The following is a 27,058-nucleotide window of genomic DNA, read 5'->3' on the forward strand; positions in this document are numbered from 1 at the left end:
AGGTTGTGCCTGCTGAGGAAGTCCGCCTCCCCGTTGTCCACCCCCGGGATGAACACTGCTGATAGTGCGCTTACATGGCCTTCCGCCCAGCGGAGAATCCTGGTCGCCTCTGCCATGGCCACTCTGCTCCTTGTGCCGCCTTGGCGGTTTACATGAGCCACTGCCGTGATATTGTCCGACTGAATCAGAACCGGTTTGTTCTGAAGCCACTCCTCTGCCTGGCGTAGGGCGTTGTAAATGGCCCTTAACTCCAGGACATTGATGTGGAGATAAGTCTCTAGGCTTGACCAGAGACCTTGGAAATTTCTTCCCAGTGCGACAGCCCCCCAACCTCGGAGGCTCGCGTCCGTGGTCACCAGGATCCAGTCCTGAATGCCGAACCTGCGACCCTCAAGGAGGTGGGCACTGTGCAGCCACCACAGAAGAGATACCCTGGCCCTGGGAGACAGGGTGATCCGTTTCTGCATATGTAGATGGGACCCGGACCATTTGTCCAATAGGTCCCATTGGAAAGTCCTCGCATGGAACCTGCCGAAGGGGATGGCCTCGTATGAAGCCACCATCTTCCCCAGAACCTTTGTGCAATGATGCACCGAAACCTTTTTTGGCTTTAAAAGGTTCCTGACCAGGGCTATGAGCTCCTGAGCCTTCTCCACCGGAAGAAAAACTCTTTTTTGGTCTGTGTCTAGAATCAGGCCCGAAAGGTCATACGCGTTGCAGTTACTAGCTGGGATTTCGGTAAATTGAGAATCTAACCGTGCATCTGCAACGTCTTCACGGACAGAGACACGCTGTCCAGCAACTTCTCCCGAGATCTCGCCTTTATCAGGAGATCGTCCAAGTACGGGATAATTGTGACTCCCTGCTTGCGCAGGAGCACCATCGTTTCCGCCATTACCTTGGTGAAAATTCTCGGGTCCGTGGAAAGACCAAACGGCAACGTCTAAAATTGGAAGTGACAATCCTGTACTGCAAATCTCAGAAACGCCTGGGGAGGGGGAAAAATCGGAACATGAAGGTACGCATCCTTTATGTCCAGGGACACCACTCAATCCCCTCCCTCCAGGCTGGCGATGACCATTCTGAGCGATTCCATTTTGAACTTGAACCTCTTCAAAGTACAGGTTCAGGGATTTTAGATTTAGAATGGGTCTGACCGAACTGTCCGGTTTTGGTACCACAAACAGGGATGAATAATAACCCTCTCCTTGCTGGAGATGAGGAACCTTGATTATCACATGTTGAATGTACAATTTGTGAATTGCCGCTAACACTAGCTCCCTCTCTGACGGGGAAGCCGGCAGAGCCGATTTGAAAAACCGGCGAGGGGGCATGTCTTCGAATTCCAGTGTGTATCCCTGGGAAACAATCTCTATTGCCCAGGGATCCACCTGTGATTGAACCCAGACGTGGCTGAAAAGACGAAGACGTGCCCCCACTTGATCTGCCCCCCCCCGGAAAGCCCCAGCGTCATGCTGTGGACTTTGCGGAAGTAGGGGAGGACTTCTGCTCTTGGGAACTAGCTGAGTGCAGCTTTTTTCTCTTGCCTTTACCTCTGGCAATGAAGGACGATCCTCGTACCTTCTTGTTTTTATTGGAACGAAAGGACTGCATTTGATAATGTGGTACCTTCTTAGAATGCTGCGGGGAAACATAAGGTAAAAAATTCGATTTACCGGCCGTAGCAGTAGTGACTAGGTCCGAGAGGCCTTCTCCAAACAACTCCTCCCCCTTGTAAGGCAATGACTCCATATGCCGCTTTTAGTCGGCGTCTCCCGTCCACTGTCGGGTCCACAAGAGCCGCCAAGCAGAAATAAACATAGCGTTTATTCTAGAGCTTAGTAAACAAATGTCTCTCTGAGCATCCCTCATATACAAGGCAGCATCTCTGATATGCTCCATGGTCATTAGAATGGTATCCCTATCTAAGGTGTCCATCTACGTAGATAAGGAGTCTGCCCATGCCACGACAGCACTACAAACCCAGGCCGACGCCATGGCCGGCCTAACTATAGTTCCTGAATGTGTGTAAATGTGCTTCATGGTAATTTCCTGCTTGCGATCAGCAGGATCCTTGAGGGAAGCAGTATCCGGAGAAGGCAGTGCCACCTTCTTGGATAAGCGTGTCAGCGCCTTGTCTACTTTAGGCGCAGATTCCCATCGTATCCGATCCTTCTGTGGAAAAGGATACGCCATGAGAATCCTTTTGGGAACATGGAGTCTCCTATCCGGAGATTCCCAAGCCTTTTCGCATAATTCGCTTAGCTCAAATGAGGACGGAAACGTGACCTCAGGCTTTTTCCCTTTATACATGTGAACCCTTGTGTCAGGGACAAGGGGTTCCTCCGTGATATGCAAAACCTCTTTTATGGCAATAATCATGTAACGAATACCCTTTGACACCTTCGGCTGTAATTTTGCGTCCTCATAGTCGACACTAGAGTCAGTATCTGTGTCAGCGACCTGGGATATGGGGCGCTTCTGAGACCCCGAAGGACCTGGCACCACAGGGACAGGCATGGTCTGGCTACCTGACTGATCCCTAGCTTTAGCCTTGTCTAATCTTTTATGCAGGAGATTTACATTTGCATTCAAGACATTCAGCATATCCACCCAGTCCGGTGTCGGCGTTGCCGACGGCGACCTGACATTCAAGCACTCCCCCTCCACATTAAGCGAGCCTTCCTCATCAAACATGTCGACACACACGTACAGACACACTGCACACACCCAGGGAAACTTTTTCTGAAGACAGTATCCCCTGAAAGGCCCCTTGGAGAGACAGAGAGAGAGTATGCCAGCACACACCCCAGCGCAACAACCTGGAAACCAACACAGAATGCTTTTCCCCTGCAGCGCTGTATTATACTTTATTCCGCCAATTATGTGTCCCCCCCTCTCTTTTTAAACTCCCTTCACCGTGTGTAAGCAGGGGAGAGTCCGGGGAGCTTTCTCTCAGCGTTCTGTGGAGAGAGAAATGGCGCTGGTGAGTGCTGAGGGAGAAGCCCCGTGTCCTCGGCGGCGGGCTTCTGTCCCGCTCAAAATCGTGTAAAATGGCGGGGGATCAATTATATACATGTACAGTGCCCAGCTGTACATGTATATACCTATTTGCCATCTAAGAGGTGTTATTATTGCTGGCCAGGGCGCCCCCCCCTGCGCCCATACAGTGACCGGAGTGTGTGAGGTGATGTGGAGCAATGACGCACAGCTGCAGTGCTGTGCGTTCTCTCTGTGAAGCTGAAGGCTTCTGCCGCCTGAGACGTCTTCTTGCTTCTGTTCTTCTGGCTCTGTGTGGAGAACGGGGGCGTGGCTCCGGGGGTGGACGCCCAGGACGAACCTGTGTTCACCCCCTCTGAAGCTAATGGTGTCCAGTAGCCGAGGAAGCAGATCCGATCAGTTAAGTAGGTCTGCCCCTCTCTCCTCAGTCCCTCAATGCAGGGAGCCTGTTGCCAGCAGTGCTCCCTGTGAAAAAGTAAAAATCCAAACAAAAATGCTTTCTGTAGCAAAGAACTCCGGGGAGCTCCCTGCAGTGCGCCCTTCATCCTCTGGGCACAGTGTAAAACTGAGGTCTGGAGGAGGGACATAGATGGAGGAGCCAGTGCACACCCAGAATCCAAAGCTTTCTTAAAGTGCCCTTTCTCCTGCGGAGCCCGTCTATTCCCCATGGTCCTTACGGAGTCCCCAGCATCCTCTAGGACGTTAGAGAAAATTACAAATTTGAAAATTAAAAATTGGTAATGTCTTGTTATTGTCTCAATGCATTTATCATCGGGAGGCAAACATGATCCCAGCGGATTAAATCAGACAGCGTCATCCCAACAGTCAGAATCCCGAAGGTAAGGGGGGTACACACATAACGATGTGTGCTTAAATTCCAAGCAATCCGATCGCTTAAAAAAGAAGCACACACCGCTCCGTGTGTATGCCCCATAGCGAGAGCGATGCGCTGCCCCGCAGGTCGCTATCGCTGACTATAAATTGGCCTGCACAATCTAGTCAGATCGCTCACTTCTCTGCTGGGTGGAGTGAGCATCCCCCCCGCCCCTCGCTCAGCACACATTGCGCTGTGTGCTGAGCGTTCTGCGATAGATCGCTCAGCATACATCCCCTGTAAGCACTGGGGTTAGGTTTAGGCCTGAATGGGGGTGGGGTTAGTGTTCGGCTGTGGGAGGGGACGGTTAGGGTTAGGATGAAAATACTTACCTGGATCCGTCAGGATTTTGAACGTTGGGATACCGCTGTATGTATTCTGACCACCGGGATTTCAACTGCCGGGATATTGATAACATCCCTTATCATCCATCCCAGTCACTATACAGTAGAAATTAATCACGTGTTGATAGGATGTGCAGCCTTTATTATTAATAACAATAATTGTGTGTATAGCGCTTTTCTAAAATAGAACTCAGTGCTTTACAGAAACCATGAACACAAAACAGTGGTTTACATTTGCGTAAAAACTATAAATCATGAATATAATGCAAAAGTAATGCAGCAATTTTGTGTCATCAGTTCCAAGGAGTATTCCCTCGATCCATGAAGGATCCAGGTGAGGCCGCCATTTTATTTGCACTACGTAGGATTACACCGGGCTATGTTTATTTTTCAGACCATACAGTACGAAGTGCAGTTTACAGCCAATTATTTCTACAACATCTAACTGGACCGAATTACAGTGGGGCAAGGTAAAACAGATGCCAAGATGTACTCTAGACCATCTGCGTAAGCTCCCTGCAGATGCTGGAAGACCGTTATACCTCCCTGACAGAAACCTCTCCTGTGCACAAGAACTGCATGAACTGGTTTCCATGCCCAGTGTGCTACAGTGCGGCGCTATCATTACACATGACCACTAAGAAAATTCCCTCAGACTTGGCAGTACTAATTACTACAACTGACAAAAGGAACGTCCCCGCAGCGCCTCTTGCTGCAGTACACAGTGTGAGGACACAGGGCTGAATAACATAACACCCTGTTCATTGCTAGATAGTTCTTTTTTTCCCTATATGTTATTAATCTGTTGTGCAATGCCCAGGCTTTGTCCTGTCATGGATCACAGATGTTCATTACAAATAGTGCAGACTCCATAACAGATGGCTAGAAAGCAAAAAGGACATAAAACAAACCATTTTGCAGTGACAGGAAAGAATCGATGCATGAGCTTAGGGTTTAGTGAGATTAATTCAAGCAACTCACAACTGAAAAAAAAATGCTGCATCAGTAAGGGAGACAGACACAGTTGGGAGACGTGAAGAGGAAGTACTGGAGGGTTGAACGGATATCCTGGGACACCTGCAGCCATAACTGCATCTCAAAAATGCATAATAAAAGTCCAAAGGAGGCAATTCTCAGTGATGTGCAGTCGCGATGTATAGCGTTCCTGCGTGCCTCTATGTGCAAGAGAAAATGTGCAATGTTATTAGGCGAGATTTGCAGGCGTTCCAGTAGTTTCTCCAGCAATTCACTGCTATTGTTTCTAACGGAAATGGAAATAAATAAGAATTTACTCACCGGTAATTCTATTTCTCATAGTCCGTAGTGGATGCTGGGGACTCCGTAAGGACCATGGGGATTAGCGGCTCCGCAGGAGACTGGGCACAACTACAAAGATAGCTTTAGACTACTGGTGTGCACTGGCTCCTCCCACTAAGACCCTCCTCCAGACCTCAGTTAGGATACTGTGCCCGGAAGAGCTGATACAATTAGGAAGGATTTTGAATCCCGGGTAAGACTCATACCAGCCACACCAATCACACCGTATAACTCGTGATACAATACTCAGTTAACAGCATGATAACAACTGAGCCTCTCAACAGATAGCTCAACAATAACCCTTTAGTTAAGCAATAACTATAACAAGTATTGCAGGCAATCCGCACTTGGGATGGGCGCCCAGCATCCACTACGGACTATGAGAAATAGAATTACCGGTGAGTAAATTCTTATTTTCTCTAACGTCCTAAGTGGATGCTGGGGACTCCGTAAGGACCATGGGGATTATACCAAAGCTCCCAAACGGGCGGGAGAGTGCGGATGACTCTGCAGCACCGAATGAGAGAACTCAAGGTCCTCCTCAGCCAGGGTATCAAATTTGTAGAATTTTGCAAACGTGTTTGCCCCTGACCAAGTAGCAGCTCGGCAAAGTTGAAGAGCCGAGACCCCTCGGGCAGCCGCCCAAGAAGAGCCCACTTTCCTCGTGGAATGGGCTTTTACTGATTTAGGATGCGGCAGTCCAGCCGCAGAATGTGCAAGCTGAATCGTACTACAGATCCAGCGAGCAATAGTCTGCTTAGAAGCAGGTGCACCCAACTTGTTGGGCGCATACAGGATAAAAAGCGAGTCAGTCTTTCTGACTCCAGCTGTCCTGGAAACATAAATTTTCAGGGCCCTGACTACATCCAACAACTTGGAAGCCTCCAAGTCATTTGTAGCCGCAGGCACCACGATAGGTTGGTTCAGATGAAAAGCTGATACCACTTTGGGGAGAAACTGGGGACGAGTCCTCAATTCTGCCCTATCCATATGGAAAATCAGATAAGGGCTTTTACATGACAAAGCCGCCAATTCTGAAACACGCCTGGCCGACGCCAAGGCCAACAACATGACCACTTTCCACGTGAGATATTTTAAATCCACGGTTTTCAGTGGCTCAAACCAATGTGACTTTAGGAAATCCAACACCACGTTGAGATCCCAAGGTGCCACTGGAGGCACAAAAGGGGGCTGAATATGCAGCACTCCCTTAACAAAAGTCTGAACTTCAGGTAGTGAAGCCAATTCTCTCTGGAAGAAAATCGATAGAGCCGAAATCTGGACCTTAATGGAACCCAATTTAAGGCCCATAGTCACCCCTGACTGTAGGAAGTGCAGGAACCGGCCCAGCTGAAATTCTTCCGTCGGGGCCTTCCTGGCCTCACACCACGCAACATATTTTCGCCATATACGGTGATAATGGTTCGCGGTTACTTCTTTCCTAGCTTTTATCAGCGTAGGAATGACTTCCTCCGGAATGCCCTTTTCCTTCAGGATCCGGTGTTCAACCGCCATGCCGTCAAACGCAGCCGCGGTAAGTCTTGGAACAGACAGGGTCCCTGCTGCAGCAGGTCCTGTCTGAGCGGTAGAGGCCATGGGTCCTCTGACATCATCTCTTGAAGTTCCGGATACCACGCTCTTCTTGGCCAATCCGGAACAATGAGTATAGGCCCTCATTCAGAGTTGATCGGTCGCAAGGCGAATTTAGCAGAGTTACACACGCTAAGCCGCCGCCTACTGGGAGTGTATCTTAGCATCTTAAAATTGCGACCGATGTATTCGCAATATTGCGAGCACAAACTACTTAGCAGTTTTAGAGTAGCTCCAGACTTACTCTGCCTGTGCGATCAGTTCAGTGCTTGTCGTTCCTGGTTTGACGTCACAAACACACCCAGCGTTCGCCCAACCACTCCCCCGTTTCTCCGGCCACTCCTGCGTTTTTTCCGGAAACGGTAGCGTTTTCAGCCACACGCCCATAAAACGCCGTGTTTCCGCCCAGTAACACCCATTTCCTGTCAATCACATTACGTTCGCCGGAGCGATGAGAAAGCCGTGAGTAAAAATACTTTCTTCATAGCAAAGATACTTGGCGCAGTCGCAGTGCGAATATTGCGCATGCGCACTAAGCGGAATTTCACTGCGATGCGATGAAAAATACCGAGCGAACGACTCGGAATGAGGGCCATAGTTCTTACTCCTCTTCTCCTTATTATCCTCAGTACCTTTGGTATGAGAGGAAGAGGAGGGAACACATAAACCGATCGGTACACCCACAGTGTTACCAGAGCGTCCACAGCTATCGCCTGCGGGTCTCTTGACCTGGCGCAATATTTTTCTAGCTTTTTGTTTAGGCGGGACGCCATCATGTCCACCTGTGGTTTTTCCCACTGGTTTACAATCATTTGAAAGACTTCTGGATGAAGTCCCCACTCTCCCGGGTGGAGATCGTGTCTGCTGAGGAAGTCTGCTTCCCAGTTGTCCACTCCCGGAATGAACACTGCTGACAGTGCTAACACGTGATTTTCCGCCCATCGGAGAATCCTTGTGGCTTCTGCCATCGCCGTCCTGTTCTCGTGCCGCCCTGTCGATTCACATGGGCGACTGCCGTGATGTTGTCTGACTGGATCAGTACCGGCTGGTTTTGAAGCAGGGGTTTTGCCTGACTTAGGGCATTGTAAATGGCCCTTAGTTCCAGAATATTTATGTGCAGGGAAGTCTCCTGACTTGACCATAGTCCTTGGAAGTTTCTTCCCTGTGTGACTGCTCCCCAGCCTCGCAGGCTGGCATCCGTGGTCACCAGGACCCAGTCCTGTATGCCGAATCTGCGGCCCTCTTGAAGATGAGCACTCTGCAGCCACCACAGCAGAGACACCCTTGTCCTTGGAGACAGGGTTATCAGACGATGCATCTGAAGATGCGATCCGGACCACTTGTCCAACAGGTCCCACTGAAAGGTTCTTGCATGAAACCTGCCGAATGGAATCGCTTCGTAGGAAGCTACCATTTTTCCCAGGATCCGCGTGCAGTGATGCACCGACACCTGTTTTGGTTTTAGGAGGCCTCTGACTAGAGATGACAGCTCCTTGGCCTTCTCCTCCGGGAGAAACACTTTTCTCTGTTCTGTGTCCAGAACCATCCCTAGGAATAGCAGGCGTGTCGTAGGGATCAGCTGTGACTTTGGAATGTTTAGAATCCAGCCGTGCTGTTGCAACACTACCCCTACCAATAACTGTTCTCTGGACCTCGCCTTTATCAGGAGATCGTCCAAGTACGGGATAATTAAAACTCCCTTCCTTCGAAGGAGTATCATCATTTCCGCCATTACCTTGGTAAAGACCCTCGGAGCCGTGGAGAGACCGAACGGCAACGTCTGGAATTGGTAATGACAATCTTGTACCACAAACCTGAGGTACTCCTGGTGAGGATGGTAAATGGGGACATGTAGGTAAGCATCCTTGATGTCCAGCGATACCATGTAATCCCCCTCGTCCAGGCTCGCAATAACCGCCCTGAGCGATTCCATCTTGAACTTGAATTTTTTGATATATGTGTTCAAGGATTTCAGATTTAAAATGGGTCTCACCGAACCGTCCGGTTTCGGTACCACAAACATTGTGGAATAGTAACCCCTTCCTTGTTGAAGTAGGGGCACCTTTACTATCACTTGTTGTGAATACAGCTTTTGAATTGCCTGTAACACTGCCTCCCTGCCTGAGGGAGTGGTTGGCAAGGCAGATTTGAGGAAACGGCGGGGGGGAGACGTCTCGAATTCCAGTTTGTACCCCTGAGATACTATTTGAAGGATCCAGGGATCCACCCGTGAGCGAGCCCACTGCTTGCTGAAATGCTTGAGACGGGCCCCCACCGTACCTGGCTCCGCCTGTGGAGCCCCAGCGTCATGCTGTGGACTTTGAGGAAGCGGGGGAGGACTTTTGCTCCTGGGAACTGGCTGTATGCTGCAGCTTTTTCCCTCTACCTCTGCCTCTGGGCAGAAAGGACGCGCCTTTAACCCCCTTGCCCCTATTGGGCCGAAAGGACTGTACCTGATAATACGGTGCTTTCTTTGGTTGTGAGGGAACATGGGGCAAAAATGTAGACTTCCCAGCTGTTGCTGTGGAAACGAGGTCCGAGAGACCATCCCCGAACAATTCCTCACCCTTATAAGGCAGAACTTCCATATGTCGTTTGGAATCTGCATCACCTGTCCACTGCCGAGTCCATAACCCTCTCCTGGCAGAGATGGACATTGCACTAATTTTGGATGCCAGCCGGAAATATCCCTCTGTGCATCCCTCATGTATAAAAGTGCGTCTTTTATATGCTCTACGTTCAGCAAAATAGTGTCCCTGTCTAGGGTATCTATATTTTCTGACAGGGAATCTGACCACGCAGCAGCAGCGCTGCACATCCAGGCTGAAGCTATAGCCGGTCTCAGTATCACACCTGTGTGTGTATATATAGATTTCAGGATAGCCTCCTGCTTTCTATCAGCAGATTCCTTCAGGGCGGCCGTATCCGGAGACGGTAGTGCCACCTTCTTCGACAAGCGTGTGAGCGCTTTATCCACCCTAGGGGATGTTTCCCAGCGTGACCTATCCTCTGGCGGGAAAGGGTACGCCATTAGTAACCTCTTAGAAATTACCATCTTTTTATCAGGGGAAGCCCACGCTTCTTCACACACTTCATTTAACTCTTCAGATGGAGGAAAAGCTACTGGTAGTTTTTTCTCTCCAAACATTATACCCTTTTTTGTGGTACCGGGGGTAACATCAGAAATGTGTAACACATTTTTCATTGCCTCAATCATGTAACGTGTGGCCCTACTGGAAGTTACATTAGTCTCATCGTCGTCGACACTGGAGTCAGTATCCGTGTCGACATCAGTGTCAACCATCTGAGGTAGCGGGCGTTTTAGAGCCCCTGATGGTTTTTGAGACGCCTGGGCAGGCACAGGCTGAGAAGCCGGCTGTCCCACATTAGGTATGTCGTCAAACCTTTTATGTAAGGAGTCGACACTATCACGTAATTCCTTCCACAGCACCATCCACTCAGGTGTCGACCCCGCAGGGGGTGACATCACATTTACAGGCATCTGCTCCGCCTCCACATAAGCCTCCTCAGCAAACATGTCGACACAGCCGTACCGACACACCGCAAACACACAGGGAATGCTCTGACAGAGGACAGGACCCCACAAAGCCCTTTGGGGAGACAGAGAGAGAGTATGCCAGCACACACCAGAGCGCTATATAACACTGGGATCCCACTATCAATGAGTGTTTTCCCTATAGCTGCTTTTTATATATATTACATATATATATATCTATACTGCGCCTAAATTTAGTGCCCCCCCTCTCTTTTTTACCCTTCTGTAGTTTTCTCAGACTGCAGGGGAGAGCCAGGGAGCTTCCTTCCAGCGGAACTGTGAGGGAAAAATGGCGCCAGTGTGCTGAGGGAGAAGCCCCGCCCCCTTTACGGCTGACTTTCTCCCGCTTTTTCTGTTATACTGGCAGGGGTAATTTTACATCTATATAGCCCCTGGGACTATATATGATGTATATTTTGCCAGCCAAGGTGTTATCTATTGCCCTCAGGGCGCCCCCCCCAGCGCCCTGCACCCATCAGTGACCGAAGTATGAGGTGTACATGAGGAGCGATGGCGCACAGCTGCAGTGCTGTGCGCTACCTTGGTGAAGACTGAAGTCTTCTGCCGCCGATTTTCCGGACCTTCTTCGTGCTTCTGGCTCTGTAAGGGGGACGGCGGCGCGGCTCCGGGAACGAACACCAAGGTCGGGTCCTGCGGTCGATCCCTCTGGAGCTAATGGTGTCCAGTAGCCTAAGAAGCCCAAACTACCACCTGTTAGGTAGGTTCGCTTCTTCTCCCCTTAGTCCCTCGCTGCAGTGAGTCTGTTGCCAGCAGATCTCACTGAAAATAAAAAACCTAAATATACTTTCTTTCTAGGTGCTCGGGAGAGCCCCTAGTGTGCATCCAGCTCGGCCGGGCACAAGAATCTAACTGAGGTCTGGAGGAGGGTCTTAGTGGGAGGAGCCAGTGCACACCAGTAGTCTAAAGCTTTCTTTGTAGTTGTGCCCAGTCTCCTGCGGAGCCGCTAATCCCCATGGTCCTTACGGAGTCCCCAGCATCCACTTAGGACATTAGAGAAATAGAAATCTGATGCATATTTATTGAAAGTGCATACAGACATGCTTAAGAGTCTTTTAACAAATTTCCTGGCCACTGTGAACCTGAAGCTATGTTATCTGGAATTAATAGGGGTCAAATCAGTTGTACGCGAGTTAGTGCTCTACTATGCCACTTACAGTAGTCCTTCAATTACGGATTTTAATGCACACCCCTACTGGGCTGCAATCTAAAATACGCAATTGAGGGGCGAATTAGGGTGCCACTGCTGACATTCCAATGACACATGATGCCTTTTCCAACAATTCTCCACTAACTGAATTAACCCCATAGTGTTAAACACAGAACTTGTTAACTTTATTTTGTGCCAGAGTTGCACTGAACAGCAGAGTCTAAAATTCGATTATTAGATTAAGGTGGCGATTTATCAATCCTTCTAAAGAGTTTAGCAGTGTACAAGTTCACCATAGCAACCAATTATCTTCTACTAATCATTACATGAAGCTGATTTGTTGCTATGGCAATTTCTCCACTCTTAAGAAGGTTAATACATTTTCCCCTAAATTCTTAATGTTAATTACCAGGCTGAGATGAAGAAGGTTTGCACAGGTTTCATACATTTCCAACTGTCATTCCCTGCTTCAGCAATGCGATGACTAGACAGTTCAAAGGACAGCTATAAATGTGAAAAATAGCAGGCTCCTAGCCCCTATGGGTTTGTTTTATTAGCCTGTAATTACGTAACACCAATACATTGCTCAGCACTGTAGAGACGCTGGACGCACAAGGAGAATGCCTGACAAGAGATAGACTGCAATACTCCAAGAACAAAGAATACCTATTAATATTGGGTCATCCTGGAATGGAAAAGATTTAGGGGTCTATTCATGAAGCAGTAAAGAGTGGAGAAGTGAGGCTGTGGAGAAGTTGCCCATGGAAACCAATCAGCTGCTCCGTACAATTGTTCAGTATGCAAATTATAAATGTTACTTCAATGCTGATTGGTTGCCATGGGCAACTTCTCCACTAGCTCACTTCTCCACCATTTTCATTGCTTCATGAATAGACCCCCGAAAGTGCACTCCGCATGCAAATTACATCATATTATGCCGTCTCCTAACCACCAGCCGCCTACCCTACTCCAGGTCAGTGCTGCTCACTGGTAAAGAGCACAAACCTGTAGCTGCGGGACGGAGTTGGGCACAATTGGGCTGTTTAGCATGTTAAACAGCAGTCCTATTATCATGCAAACTGCGCAGCAAAAAAACGTATCCGGCATACGGGGAGGCGTTTAGTTTTTTTGCTACAAGCTGTTCCGCAATACATTCTTTTTATACATGTTGTATGTATTTGATTTTCCAGTCCAACCATTTAAATGGTAAATCCATTTAATTTGCGTACTTCCGCTACTAGTACTACAGATACAATTAGCCTGTAAATTTGACCCCTGTATGCAGTTCCCAGAATCTGTTCCTGTTTGTTATTTTCAGTTTTCTGTAACTAAAGGCAGAAAAACGCCCAACAAGCCATATAAATGTACGCTCTGTAAACACAGCAGGTTTTACACTTCATTCTTATCAGCTGCCTACTATTCCCACTGACAGCTGTAGCACGATTGTCATCTGAATTATGGTTTTATTCTAATTGTTTTAAGCAGCCATGAAAGATAACTCGCAAAGGCAAACAAAGATTAAGTAGAAATACAATAGATCACATGCAAAGATCAATATATAAAATGCAATTTTCTTTGTTTATTTTGGTGATATGGTCTGTAAAACAAAAGGAGAATTGCATTTCATCATGGGGGATGCGAACTTTAAAATGTTTGCTATGTTGTGCAAGATGATGAACTGGGCAGGCTGCGCTTTCCCCGAATGTCACAACAGCTGCAGAAGTTTCATACACGCCGACATATTTCCGCCAATGTTCATCTAACATCCGACACAAAAACTTTAAAAAAAAAAAAAATATTATCTGTTCTTTTAGCAGCAATGTATGTTACATTATTTTGGATGAAAGAAAAAAAAAAAACCTCACCGATTTTAAAGGTTAACAAGAAAGGCATGGTAAATAATATGCAACATTTTGTACATAATCTAAAATGCATGGATTACAATTTAATTTCAATTGGTTTTGAATATGATATCATGTAGATGGTGGCCTTCATTCGCGATACACACGTGTAGCCGATTCCTGACGTTTCGCATCACTTAGCGGCTCATTTTCAGCATTATCACTGCAATATCCTGATGAAGCTCACTTTTATTTGTCTGGCGTTAACAAGCAGAATTTTCGTTACTGGGCAGAAAACAATCCACATAAGCATCATAAAAGGCCTCTCTCTACACAGCCAACGGGGCCATCTGAGAGGTCCACAAACAGCAACCAAGAACCATCAATGAACTGAAGGCTGCTATATGCCAAGAAATGGGATACGGTCATTAGGTCCACATGGTCACTGGGTTGACCTGGAAAAAGGTCGACATGAGTTTTTCCCATTTCCCCCCCCCCATTTTTTTTTTACTTTTTCATACTTTACGATCCATGTGGACTACGATTGGGAATAGTAACCTGTGCTGAGCGCAGCGGTACCGGAGCGAGGCACCTTGCCCGAAGCATGGCGAGCGAAGCCAGCCATGTGAGGGGACACAGTGCACTAACTGGGGTTCCCCGTCACTTTAGAAGAAAACGACACCAAAAAAAGTAAAAAAAATAAACTCATGTCAACCTTTTTCCATGTCGACCAATAGTGGTCGACCTAAGTGTTGTTGGCCTAATGACCCATACCCCAAGAAATGACCATATCATATTTAAAACCAATTGAAATTAAATTGTAATCCATGCACTTAGATAATGTACTGAAATTCTGAATAGCATTTACCGTGCCTTTTTTTGTTAACCTTTAAAATCTAGGTGTTTTTGACTATACCTGTATTACTCCCTTTTCCTGTATATCCGTCAAGTTAAAGAAAAAAAAAAAAAGCCTGATAAGAGGAACAGAAGTATACATGAAATAACTGAAATGTTTAATATACAGTACGGGGGGTATTCAATTAGTGCCATTTGCACTTTTTGCCCATTTTTAGGTCAACTTTACATTCGACCTATTCAATGCCCATGCCGTTTTTTCAACTGGTCGAAAAATCCGGCACTGGCGAAAACCACTTGTATCTGCGAATTCGCCGCTGATACGCGTGTTTTGGCGAATTCGCAGGCATTTTCGCCCGTTTTTGGCACAATTTTCGTCCATGCAGATTTAACAAAAAAAAAATTGAAACGAAATGGGTGAAAATAGATTCAAACATGGGTGAAAACGCCCGCAATTAAATACCCTGTGTCGGCTTAGTGAATACCCCCGTATATATGCATACTCTTTTCTTCCAGTCCTCTGCAAGAATTTACCTGGTGGGTGGTGCTTCTCTACCTAAACTGGCAGACAGTGTGCATTGGTTAATCATACACGGGGTGGGGTCAATGCAATCCAGCCTCCGCTTTGTAGCCCGAATTCGTTTTTACAGATGTGGGAGGGGCTTTATAATAGGATTGCAGTGGAAAGACAGGGTAATGCTGAACAATTTAATTATTTATTAATTTACTTATTAAGTGCATACCTATTCTGCAGCACTTTACAGAGAACATTTAGGGGTCAGTTTTTGAAGCAGTGAAAGAGTGGAGAAATTGCTCAAAGCAGCCAATCAGCTTTGAAGGAAGCTTTTAACAAGTACATTCTAGAAAATGTAAGGGAGATGCTGATTGGTTGCCATGGGCAATTTATCCACTGGTCTGTTTCTCCCTCTTTTCACTGCCTCATGAAAAGACCCCTTAGTCATTCACATCAGTCCCTGTCTCAGAGGAACATATAGGGGTATATGCAATTGCGGTCGAATTCCGGCTGGAATTCTACCGTTTTTAAATTAGACACAATTCGACAGTCGAATCCCGGCCGCCGGGGCCGGAATTCGACATATTCAATAAAAAACGGATTTCACAGTCCCGCTGTCGAAAAACGGACCAATTGACGGATATGTGCGTCCTGGATTCGACTTTTTTGACGGCACAAAAGTGTTTAAAAAAACCCAGGAAAAAAAAACGCGTGGGGTCCCCCCTCCTAAGCATAACCAGCCTCAGGCTCTTTGAGCCGGTCCTGGTTGTAAAAATACGGGGGGGTAATTGACAGGGGATCCCCCGTATTTTTACAACCAGCACCGGGCTCTGCGTCCGATCCTGGTGCAAAAAATACGGGGGACAAAAAGCGTAGGGGTCCCCTGTATTTTTAACACCAGCACCGGGCTCCACTAGCTGGAGAGATAATGTCACAGCCGGGGGACACTTTTATACTGGTCCCTGCGGCCGTGGCATTAAATCCCCAACTAGTCACCCCTGGCCGGGGTACCCTGAAGGAGTGGGGACCCCTTAAATCAAGGGGTCCCCCCCTCCAGCCACCCAAGGGCCAGGGGTGAAGCCCGAGGCTGTCCCCCCCCATCCAAGGGCTGCGGATGGGGGGCTGATAGCCTTGTGTCAAATAAAAGAGTATTGTTTTTTGTATGTAATAAAGTTTTACTATCACGGTGTGCGTGTACTGTTTTTATTTGGGTATTTTTTTTGTAGTATAACTACAGGTACCAGCGGGCCCATTTCCCCCAGCGTGCTGGTACTTGTGGTTCTCCAAGTACCAGCTTGCGGTGGAGGTTTGCTGGGACTTCTAGTTCTGCTGCAAAAAACATTTTTTATTTGACACAAGGCTATCAGCCCCCCATCCGCAGCCTTTGGAGGGGGGGGGGGCACAGCCTCAGGCTTCACCCCTGGCCCTTGGGTGGCTGGAGGGGGGGACCCCTTCATTTAAGGGGTCCCCACTCCTCCAGGGTACCCCGGCCAGGGGTGACTAGTTGGGGATTTAATGCCACGGCCGCAGGGACTGATATAAAAGTGTCCCCCGGCTGTGGCATTATCTCTCCAGCTAGTGGAGCCCGGTGCTGGTGCTAAAAATACGGGGGACCCCTACGTCTTTTGTCCCCCGTATTTTTTGCACCAGGACCGGACGCAGAGCCCGGTGCTGGTTCTAAAAATACGGGGGATCCCCTTTCAATTTCCCCCCCGTATTTTTGCAACCAGGACGGGCTCAAAGAGCCCGAGGCTGGTTATGCTTAGGAGGGGGGACCCCACGCATTTTTTTTTCTTGATTTTAACCCATTCCCACCCCTTCCCACTGAAAACCATGCTCTCTCTATTTTAGTCAGTTAAAAAAAAAAATATTATTTTAAAAAATATATAAATAATACTTGTGTCTCCTAATAGACAAACCAAGTACATAATCCCTTCTAATATAAATAGATATGCTATTAGCAATAAAATAAAAAAAAACACAAAAAACAACATGTTTTAAAAAATGTTTATTAGATTCCGCCAGCAAAGTGAGGCGGAATGAAATTGACGAAATTACTGTCGAAAAGCACTGTTGTCGAATCAACATTCTTCAATTGAATATACTTTTGTCGAAAAGCTGCATTTTTACCATTGCAGACATGTCGAATTTGCTAACTGTCGAATTTCAAAAAGTCGAATCTGAAACGTCCGTTTTTTTTGTCGAAAAGTACTGTATTGCATTGTCTAAATTTTTTTTGTGTGTCGAAAATGCCCCATTTTTCGACATTTGCGGCAATTCGACCGCAATTGCATATACCCCAATATCTATATTCCCTACCACATGGACACACACACACTACTGTTAATTTATTTGTCAGCAGCAATTAAGCTATCAGTATGTTTTTCAGAGAGTGGAAGGAAACCACTGCACCCTAAGTAAACCCATGCAAAAACGGAAGAACATACAAACTCCACACACATACTTGTCATAACCCATGACCACAGTGGTGAAGGCAATAATGCTAATAACTATGCCAGCTATGTTGTCCTACAATGTATGAGATTGAGTTTTAGAATGTAGTGGGGTTTTTTTGTCCTTTTTTAATAGTTGTGTTAAAGGTTCAGTAAGGGGCCTGACTGCCCCAGTAACTGCACTGAAATTCTCCTTGTGGATTTACTTAAGGGCCATACTGATGGGGAGATTTCCCCAGAGATGTGTGCTGAGCAGTCTAGCACAGACCGCTCAGCACACATCTCTCCCCCGCTCAGCACAGCGCGATGTGGGAACGGACATGGGAGGGAGCTCATTTCACCCAGCGGTGAAATGAGCGACCTGCTAGATTGTACCTGCATGTAGGCCAATCTAGCACCGGCAATAGCGACATGTGGGACCGCGCATCGCTGTCGCCGGCAGCCCTACACACGGAGCGATATTCAGCTAATTTCTAAGCAATCTAGTCAGATTGCTTAGAAATTAACTGAACATCGTTCCGTGTGTGCCCTCTTTAGATAGTGCTGGAAAAAAAAAAAAAAGGACCAATAAAAGGATTATATTGCTCTCTCGTTAATAGCACACAGACATACAAACCTATAATGTCCCATACTAAGTTCCCTTAAACATTCCCGAAATACAACCGTAAATTGGATTTAACTGGCATATTTCTCACTAAAGCAGACTCTACAGATCAACATCATGACACAATTAATGAAATGGTTTTGGAGCAGGAAGGATGCAGTTGGCTAGGAGAAAGAGGTCTACAATGGAAAAGAGTTTTGGAGGTTGACCAATGGAGACTTAAGATCTGAGATAAACATAATGTACTAACACGGCCTCCTTACTGCCCGGAGACCTCAATACACAGAAATTTAGATGCTACAATATAATTGCGAATTCTGCGTCATTCTAGGCAGGCTCCCAGGAGAGCAGCGCACCCTCTCAGACCCCATCTACTTCCACAATTTACCTTTATTGTAGTTTGACTGTGTTAAATAAAACAATACGTAACTCAGTAATGCACAAAATAACCTGCAATAGTGCTTCAGCTGGACCAAGAGGCAAGTGAGGGCAGGGGGCCACATAAAGGTTTATGTAATCATGGACCTGCCCAGCTACTGGGTAGTGCATACACTAGTATGTGGATGCAGCAGTTACACTGTTCATATGCAATAGTGTTCCCACCAGAATTCCAGACAGGCAGGGCTCAGGGACACACTGGGCGTTCGCACTGAAGGCGCTCGCACAAACAAAGGCCGCGGCCCCACCGTCACTAAAGGAGGTAGGTCGGCCCCCTCTACGTAACTAATGGGGCATGCCCGAGCAGTCAGCGTCACTGACGGTGGCATGCAGGTGCTAGGCTTCCCCCAAACGTTCACATGTGAACAGATGGCTCACCAAAGAAAGCATTTGCCTTGCAGCTGTGTACATGATGCTTAGTATCAAAGGGGGTTATTCAGGTTTGTTTGTGTGTGGGGGGGGGGAAACAACAACAACACACAAATGGGCAAAACCATGCTGCACTGCATGAGGGGCCTGAACACTGGACTTCTTTTAATCTAATTTTGCAAATCTTAGCTCTCCTTTTTGTCAGGCTGAAAGTATGCGGTACGACGGTTACAGGATCTCACCACTAGACAAAACAAGAACTGTTTCACACTATGGAGGGTTATTCAATTGTTTATACGTGCCCAATTTCCCATCGAAAGTGATGAGGGGCACTATTCAAATAGTCCTGCAGTGGCAACTTTAGCCGCTTAAAATGGGTAAAGTTCTGGGCGTGGCGTGAATAGTGACGTTTGGGCATCCAAACAGGTCACTTTTCTCATATGTCTGCTTGCCATCTCAGCAGGCAGCAAGCAGAAATGCCGGTGACGTAAACAAGTGAATTCCCCCGAGGATTTCACTAATCTAGTCATTGATAGCTGGAACCAAACAACTTTATATCACATTTAATTGAATTACATCTAGCACACTACATGTATTTATACAGGGCTTGACAAATATATCTAAACATCTAGGAGCCAGTATGAAAGTGCAGCAGCCAGACCACCTACACACCCCCCCCAACCCCCCCCCCAAAAAAATACTAACTGAAACTCCCGGCGCCACATTACTGAGCAACTTTCCCCCGCCAACCCTTAAACAAACCAACCCCCACGGCCACACAACCAAACAAACCAACCCCCACGGCCACACAACCAAGTGGATACCCTCTGGCATACCAGCCCCCTCCATCCACACTGCAGTGCAGCTACCCCCCCCCCCCCCCCACCCCACTACCACATTAATGAGCAGCTAACCCCCACGGCAAATAAAGCAGCCTCCCCCAGCAAACAATCCCTCCAAGTGGCCACATCACTACCCCACCGAAGCCGCAATCCCTAGCCAGGCATAGACCCTCTTATTGGAGACCTCTATGCAGCTGGAGTTTGGAGACAGCAGACAGAGCAGGATGGGACAGACAGGCACAGCAGTCAGCGCAGGTGAGGACAGACACTCAGCACATGCACTACTGTGCAAGAAATGGCCTCCGCAATACAGGCACGCCTCCAAAACCTCCGCTGGGACTGTTGGGGTTGAAGAGGATCTGCTTCCTCCCTCCAAAATCTGGTAGCCAGGCAGGAAAATCTAGGGGCCATGGCTACCTGGCCCTTGAGATTTGTTGAGCCCTGGTTTAAGGTCAAAGAGAGTGTACTTCTCTGCACAGTGGAGATTAATGTTGGGAACACTGGTATCCGGGTGATAGACGGTGTTTAGGTCAGAGGTTCCAAACCACAGTCCTCAATGCCCGCTAAACAGTTCAGGTTTTAAATATAGCCATACTTGAGCACAGTTGACTTAATTAGTACTTCAGTTATTTTTATTTAACCATCTGTGCTTAAGCATGGATATCACTAAACCCTGTATTGTTAGTGTGCCTTGAGGACAGAGATTCGGAAACACTGGTATAGGTACAGTCAATAGGTCAACACCGTATAGTCGACACATAAATGATCAACACAATATTATTATTTTGTACATTTATTACTAATATTTGCTTGATTTACTATCCACGAGAACTACATATGGGAATAGTACCCTTGCCAGAAGCGTGGCACATGAAGGGGCCTGCGAGGGTATGCATTTATACTGATATTGGTCAAATATAATGAAACATAAGATTTCACCTCAAAAACTGGAGAGAAAAAAAATTGTGCCGATCATTATCATGTCTACCTTTTGACCACGTCGACCTAATGCATGTCAACAATATGGTGGCGTCTACCTAAATAATGTAGACCTTGTATACCACACCCGGGAATAAGAACAGAAATTCTGCCGATCTGATTAATGCTCCAATACAACAGAGCAATTATCAAATGCAGTGTTCTCCCCAAGCTATATTTCTTGGGTGATCAGCCTGGCATAATTTCCCTGCCACCCGGCACTCTGATGTGACCGAAAGCTCACTGCTCTAAGCCACCCCTGCCCCTACAGAAGCAGGATGCTGGCAACCTCCCATCCACCCTGCAGTGGAAGCTAGCATTGCAGCGTCCCAGCGTCCCCTACGCCTACCCAGTGCCTGCCAAACAGCAGGTGAGATGAGGGAAGGGAGGGTACATGATGGGCTGCTGGTTACCTGCTGTGATAGGATTCATCCCAGCCGTCGGTAAAAGGCTCACCGACGCTCTCCCCCTGGTCTGCACTCACCACCTAGATAAGTAAAAAAAAAACGGGAAGAATACTGGGATCGTTGTGCATGATGACCAATTTTCTAGCTCAGTATGTACTTTCTTCAGATGTTTTCCAGGGCATCAGGAGGTCGGAATAAGATAGCGTTTGCAGTACATCAGATCCTGACCTTCCAATCTGCAGGAGTGTTTGAACTCTTATACACACTATACAACTATTGGGGCAATCATACAATTATCAGCTGATCGACCAGATAATTGTATCATGTGTAGCCGGCTTAGGGGTATATTCAATGACGGTCGAAACTGCCGTCTTCTCGAAAAGACGGCAGTTTTCGACTTTTTCAGGTCGGAAAGGGGTTCCGACCGATTCGGTCCCCAGCATTTTTATTCGACAAGTCGGGGAATTCGACTTGTCGAATAGTACGTGAATCGGCAGTATAGCTGCCGATTCACGTGCTTCTGTGGGAAACGGGGCCAAATTCGTCAGGTTTTGGCCCCGTTTCCGACCATCTCAGTTCGACTTAAAAAAAAGTCGAACTGAGATGAGGGACCTGAGAGGAGGAGAGAGGGGAAAGCCGCGGGGAGACGGGGGGAGAGCAGCGCTGCAGGAGGATGTGTCATAACGGCAGCATCCACCCGGCTCCAGTAAGTGAGGTCCCATTTGCTGGAGCCGGGTGGACGCTGCCGTGAGGTCTGGCGGCTGTGCCACATCCTTTGGCAACGCTGCTGTCCCCAGTCTGCCCCCTCATCTCAATTCGACTTTTTTAAAGTCGAATTGAGATGGGCATTGAATAGACCTTGTCGGATCCATTCCGACAAATACATGTCGGAATGGATCCGACCCTAATTGAATATACCCCTTAAGCACTTATCAGAGTCTTGCACAAGAGAACTTCCTGCCCTTGGCTAATGCTTTACATCTGTGATCTGCTAACACTGCTTACTCCACCTAGAGAACGTAGAAAAAAGAAGTTATACTTATTTGTCCGTAACCATGGAGCTCCACTTGTCATAGGCTGTTGTAGTATCATACATGGAGCTGTGGTCCATAGATATTGGATATAGAGACATGATCATGGTCCACCCACCTGTCTCTAATGCCCACCAACAGTACTTTCACTCATCAACCTTCTACAGACCTGGATCGCATCTCATGGCTATGACCCAGATTTATCAAGCCTTGGAGAGTGATAAAATGCATGGTGATAAAGTACCAGCCAATCAGTTCCTAACTGTTATGTTACAGGCTGTGTTTGAAAAATTAGTTAGAAGCCGATTGGTTGATACTTTATCACTGTGAAATTTCATCAGTCTCCAAGGCTTGATATAGCTGGGTCCACAGACTTCTTGCCATGTGTCTCAAAAAAATGAAATGCTGTTCACGTATGTTCAATCGAATGCATTGGATCATTGCAGTAATATTGGATCTGGGTGCAATCTGGACACATGTGAAAGATCAAAACACACAGATCAGACCAGATTGCAATTATCCAATACAATTAGGCTTTAACGGACATTGGTTAAATAAAAAGAAAAAAACACTCGGCGCTTTATTTCTCCTGAGGAAGCCGCTGAGTCTATAGGCGGAGAAACGCGTTGAGAGAGGTCCAAAGCACACGGACCTGGTTGCACTTCCTTCTGGGACACAATTACACAAATGGATCTGAGGTGTGGCGTGATACAAGGGAGGAGTCGGCTGCGGAGACTTCGGCACAGCAGACAATCAGCTGGTCGGTGAGAACCCCCTTACAAACGAGCCCGCTCAGTAACCAGTGCCCAGGACAGATTATGAGAGCCCCATTTAGAGGGCAGTATATTAATATGTTCGCATGCCCATGTTAATTCTGGTGGATTGCAGTGATTTACTAATCATCATCTGACATAATCTAGGTTATGGACATTGCTGGCTATACTAACCAACTAACCTAATATTTGGATATATATATGCTTAGCATTCCATCTGCTTATATGGACACAGTTGTGACTGAATACTGGATACCATCTGTTTATATGGACACAATTGTGACTGAATACTGGATACCATATGCTGCTAAGTAGTTGAGGGTTAAATTCTAGTCATCAAGGGCCCCTTAGTTAAATTATATACATGTTATCAATTGATTAACATACCAGTGATGCATCATTAACAGGTCATGATTGAATTAGAGGGCATGTTGTGAGATCTGCATCTTATGGGTTGATAAGTTTTACCAATTAAATTTAAGGTAATTTTAATACCGGCCGGGTCTATGTGTGTGTGTTATATGTATGTCAATTGTTAATTGTTCAATTAATGTGTTATTAAAAAACATGAAATGATTCCGGCTATGCAGCGCTTTATTTATTAATTATTTTAACGGACATTGGGCTGCACATGCTAAAGGCAACTATTCGCTAGTCTGGTCGACCCAATATTCCTTTTTGCTGGATCCCAACCAAAATAAATCCACAAAATGCAGATTGCCGAGGATAAAGCATGAACCATGGTAGAAAGCAAATGCAACTGTACATGAAGCTCATATTATCATCTGTGTGAAGTACTAAGGTTGGTTATACCTTTTCACATCGCCAAAATAACCCAGGTTAATGCCGGGTCAAGGTGCAGTGTGAAAGCACCATAGTAAATAATACCCCTTTCAGATCGCCACCTATGAACATGGGATATTGGCACCTGAGCGCATATAACCCGTGTTCAGGTGCGGTCTGAAAGGTGCAAAGGTTGAAACACCGGGTCGAGTGACCCGGTATTTCAACCCTGGTCGTGAGCAGGGTTGAACACGTGTTCTACCCAGCTCACTGTGCGGTGTGAACAGGAGCCGAGTCGATGCGACCCGTTTCCCGTTCACTCTGTGTACGGGCGGCGCTTGGAGATCATTTGATCTCCAAGCGCTGCCCCCGCTGACGTAACCAACTCGGCAATATGTCGGGTTGCAGACAGCGGCCGCAGGGCACATGAGGCGGGTCGCACACTTGGAGCTCCAGTGTGCGACCCTCCTGAGGCGGTCTGAAAGGGGCATAACCCGGGTCGGGCAACCTGGCATTTCAACCCGGGTTAAAAGAAGGGTTAAACACGGGTCAGACCTGGGTCGCTGTGCAGTGTAAAAGCCTCTAACCCGGGATATTCTGATGCTGATTGGCTGTTTATGTGTCTGCTCAGAGCAGTCCCCAGACCCTCCTTTTAGTTCCTTTGAAACCTCATCAATGTGAGCCAGAAAAGTCCATTTTAAATCACATCACAGTGTGTGACATGGGTTCAGTGTAAAAAGGCACCAACCTGGGAATAACCCAGGTTTAAACTGCAATGTGCAAGGGTCTGAGCCTGCTCGGACCCGGGTTCAAAAGCCAGGTCCGACCTGGTTTTGCGGTCTGAAAGCGGTATTAGAGACTACCGGGGACCATGACAGGTTCACCAGTCACCACAACCTTAAAAGCAGGAATTAAGAAACGGGATATTGTGACAGTCTGTAAAATGCTAAAGAAAACAGCTGACTATGAATAAGTGGAATCACCAATTTACAAGAAGGGCCGTTATACTATGCTGGGAGTACCTAATTATGAATCAGTCTGGTCTGTGATGGATAGAAGCAAACTGTGAGTCTTCAAGGACTTGTACTCTTGGGTTTTATATACATCCTGCACATAGAGGCCGAAGCAGTACTGAACGCAAGTCAGCATAATCGCTCCCAAATCAAGTGCATAGAACTAGATGCGAATATTCGCCTGTATAGAGTTGTACATTGCTGCTGCTGAACCACCTTAATCTGTACGCTTAATGTGATATCGGTCAGCTTTAACAGCGCGGACTTGCACCAACCCTATACCAGGCGCAGCGACCCATGTCGTCCCGGAAAAATACCGGGTTATTTGTGCAGTCTGAACGGGGTATAAGACCATATACTGAACATGACATAACCTAACCCCTTTAAGGTAAAGCTAAACTAGCAGGGGGGGGGGGGGGGGGGGGGGGAACGTATAAAAATGTTATCATAACAAAGACTATATTTTACACAAGTTAATCAGTGCTACAATACCGGTTTCGCTATGTCAAAGTCTCTGAAAGTGGGTGTCTCTGTGTTTTATATGGCGAGGTGAAAGAAAAGTCTGTGGGAAAGGGGATGATTTATCCACATTGTCTATTTTTTTTAATTCCTTGCATTTCAGGAGACAAAGCATATACATAAAAACATAAATTGTACTCCAGCTTAGTGGCTGCTAACTTATCGATTGATCAAGGCGACTTGCGATGAGGGACAGACTATAAACAAAATATGGCAGTGTGTTCTGTGTTTGGCCAGAACAGGATCCGGTCTTTAGGTCTACAGTAAGTAGGGCGACATGGTTTCTAGGTTGACAGAGACTCTAGGTCGACATGAGTTTTTAACATTATTTTTTTTTCATTTTAAGAACTTGCCCGAAGACACGGTGCACCAATTAGGGTTCCCGGTCACTGTACGGAGAAAACAACACCAAAAAAAAAAAAAAGTAAAAAAACTCATGTCGACCTAGAGTTTTTGTCGACCTAGAAACCATGTCAAGCAATAGTGGTCAACCTGGACACTGTCGACCTAAGTCTTCTCTACCTAACATACCACACCCAGCCAGAACCAACCTGTGAAACTAAAGGTTCCCTCTTTCACATGAATATATTTAAATGTGACATGTTATGAACAAATGCACACAAAAATAACCCCCACCTGATGTGCAAAAACTAAAGCCAAATCTTTATGCATATTAATCATTCTGAATGCATTAGTTACCATGGTAGCTCTTCATCCTTTGTTTCCCATTTAGTATCACAAAACATACACAAATTTGCTGGTAGTGCTGTACTGTAATTCTACATTAACCCATTCCAACTATTGGTTCATGGCTGCAAATATCCAATAACTATATTACATGATGCAATAATTGACACCTCTACCTTAACTATCCCTATCGGTCACCATTATCACATGGGACATTGTTTCTGGATACAAATGTAGGGCAAATATTCTATTTAACCCCTGCCGTGCTGACCAGGCCGTTTGTTTTGCAAGCCAGGCGTCTATGCAGGTCTGTGCAAAGCCAAGCAGACGGATGCAGAGGCCCCGCTAATCGTGATAATACGGCAAGCTGCTGAGATGTACAGTACCTTACTGGCAGCTGGCGATGTTCTTTCCTATCGTGACATATGCTCCATGCTGACTTACTGCTGCTCCTCTCCGACATGGGGCCGAAGGATGAAGCCACACAGCCAGCTCTGTCTTAACAGCCGCCCCATCCTCTGAGCAGAGCCGGAGAGGAGACCGCAGCGCCGCCCTGGTCAGGGACCAGAGGGGCGGAGCTAATTACATAGTGTTTCATATTGGCAAGGCAAGCAGCCGCCATCTTTCTTGTGGTCAGTGTGCGTTTGGTGGAGTGAAACAGCATTCTTCCTTCAGAGTCTGTTACATGCTGTGATGGTAAAAACTTATGGTGCTCTGCTGTTATATTTTATATTACCATTTCGCAGTTCATGTGTTGACATTTGCAAACTCCATTGCTAACTGGCCACTTAAAGAGGACCTGTCATTGATCATGGGGCATGCAGGAGTTATGTATTTAAAAAAAAAAAAATTGATGATGATGACGATAATAATAATTATTATTTCAGTTTCATACCTTCCAACATGACCCTCTCCGCTCTGCTTCTGGACTTTTTATTTAAAATTGCTGGCATCTGTGTTGAACAGGTTAATGGATAAGAAAGGTGTTTCACCACAGGTGATGTCAATCATAAATTAAGAGGGAAGTCCAGGAGCAGAACACTGTGTCCCTCCTGGAGAGGGTCATGTTGGGAGGGATCCTGTTTTCCTTTTTTCCCCCCAA

At 46.8% G+C, this 27,058-nt stretch overlaps 1 protein-coding gene across 2 annotated transcripts in view; it reads right to left on the reverse strand.

Annotated features, from left to right (window-relative positions):
• CHST12 (carbohydrate sulfotransferase 12) overlaps positions 1 to 26,523 on the reverse strand; it is a 43,990-nt gene extending 17,467 nt beyond the window's left edge. The window contains exons 1-2 of one of the 2 annotated variants that reach the window (XM_063934632.1): positions 26,343 to 26,523; positions 21,157 to 21,230 (exon numbers count right to left, since the gene is read on the reverse strand). The gene's annotated coding sequence lies outside the window, so the exon portion shown is untranslated. The remainder of the gene's footprint in view (positions 1 to 21,156; positions 21,231 to 26,342) is intronic. The other variant, XM_063934631.1, reaches the window with a different exon arrangement.
• Positions 26,524 to 27,058: the final 535 nt, after the last annotated feature.

The sequence above is a fragment of the Pseudophryne corroboree genome, chromosome 7 (genome assembly GCF_028390025.1).
Source record: "Pseudophryne corroboree isolate aPseCor3 chromosome 7, aPseCor3.hap2, whole genome shotgun sequence".
NCBI classification, from domain to species: domain Eukaryota; kingdom Metazoa; phylum Chordata; class Amphibia; order Anura; family Myobatrachidae; genus Pseudophryne; species Pseudophryne corroboree.